General features: G+C 45.7%; 1 protein-coding gene across 1 annotated transcript in view; it reads right to left on the reverse strand.

Moving 5' to 3' along the window:
- Positions 1-1780, reverse strand: part of SMARCAL1 (SWI/SNF related, matrix associated, actin dependent regulator of chromatin, subfamily a like 1) — a 43131-nt gene that overhangs the window by 8734 nt on the left and 32617 nt on the right. The gene's annotated exons all lie outside the window — the stretch shown is intronic.

Consider the following 1780-nt stretch of genomic DNA (forward strand, 5'->3'; position numbering starts at 1 on the left):
GCTTGGGGACTGGCTGGGCATTGGTCAGTGGGTGGTGAGCAGTTGCATCACTTGTTTTTCCTGGGTTTTGTTCCTCTCTCTCTCTCTCTTTTGTTGTTTTCCTTTTCATTACAATTTATTGTTATTATTTTATTTCAATTATTAAACTGTTTTTATCTCAACCCGCGAGTTTTCTTACTTTTGGTCTTCCGATTCTCTCCCCCATCCCACTGGGGGTGGGGGGGTGAGCAAGCAGCTGTGTGGTGCTTGGTTGCCGACTGGGGTTAAACCACGGCAGTCCTTTTTTTTGGCACACGTGGGGCACGAAGGGTTGAGATAACGACAGATCTGACCAGAGCGTGTTAAAATAAATTTGTTATAAGCATTCATTATATTAGTTTAATAATCGCTGGTCACAATGTTGTTTTATTTGTCCACAGGGTTGTATTGTGTAAATCTTCACGTGTAGTATGTATTCCCTGCGGCGCCGTTTATTGCTTCTGGGAGATGGGTCAGGATTATCATTTTGCTGTACTGTGTAACATCAGCTTATGATACAATAACATTACTGGTAAAAAGACTAATTTGGTATTTGTATTTGGTATTGCCGTCACCTCCGTACCTCGGGCGCCATCTCTCGGAAATTATTAATAATGACACTCTTCACCTTTTCTCCTCAGAGAACCAATTTATGGGGAAGACAGGGGGATGCTTTCCCCTGTTCTTTCACCTTCCCTTTCTCCTTCAGGCTAGTTACACCAGCTCTCGAGAATTTTGAATATCCTTGGATGCTCAAGCCAGCATGCTCCTATTTCTATGTCTTCTGAATGTGTTTCAGGTCTTGTTTAGGGTTAAACAACTATTTTAAAAAAATCACCCAGAGATCTGCTACGAGGCTGGATGGTCATGGGTGGCACGGCATGTGGGAGAATACGGGCAGGTGGAACTTCTCACCTCCAGTGGTCTGGAACTTCATTCCTGAACCTGAACAGGATCCTGATGAAGTGATAGAATGCTTGGGGGAAAAAAAAAAAACAAACAAAAAACCACCGCCGTGGTTATTCTAAAGAGGCACAACCTATCGCACTGTGCTGGGCCTTGGCTAGTATCTACCAAACACTGCTCAGTATTATGCAGCACCCTCAGGGAGAAAAGAGGGAAAACGAACTGACAGGCACTGCAGCTACTCCAACCCTGGCGACAGGCACTGTGGCTGCTCCAACCCCTGCGACAGGCACTGCAGCTGAACCAGAGAACCAACCCATGCCAGTATCAGTCACCCCTATACACAAGAAGAAATGTTGGAAGCAAAAGTCAGCTCATTTAGTAAGGGATGATGAAAATGCAGGGCCATCACAAGGAGAGGAGGAGGAAGAGGAAGAACTTGTAAATGAATAGGAAACCCCAATCACCCAGGAATCTTGGAAGTAATCACGGACTGGCCAGAAGGCAGAGATTTCAGAATATCGCCAGAGGAGGAGGTGACGCATGTTGAAGAGGCCCCACTGTATAATAAACTACCAGAAAATGAGAAGCAATATGCCCTGTTCACTGATGGGTCCTGTCGTATTGTAGGAAAACATCGAAGGTGGAAAGCCGCTGCTGTCCTACACAACAAGTGGCAGAACCTGCTGAAGCAGAAGGTGAATCAAGTCAGTTTGCAGAGGTGAAAGCCATCCAGCTGGCTTTAGATATTGCTGAATGAGAAAAATGGCCAGCACTCTATCTCTATACTGACTCATGGATGGTGGCAAATGCCCTGTGGGGGTGGCTACAGCAATGGAAGCAGAGCAACTGGCAG

The sequence above is a fragment of the Aptenodytes forsteri genome, unplaced genomic scaffold (assembly GCF_000699145.1).
Source record: "Aptenodytes forsteri isolate BGI_AS27 unplaced genomic scaffold, ASM69914v1 Scaffold255, whole genome shotgun sequence".
Lineage (NCBI taxonomy): Eukaryota > Metazoa > Chordata > Aves > Sphenisciformes > Spheniscidae > Aptenodytes > Aptenodytes forsteri.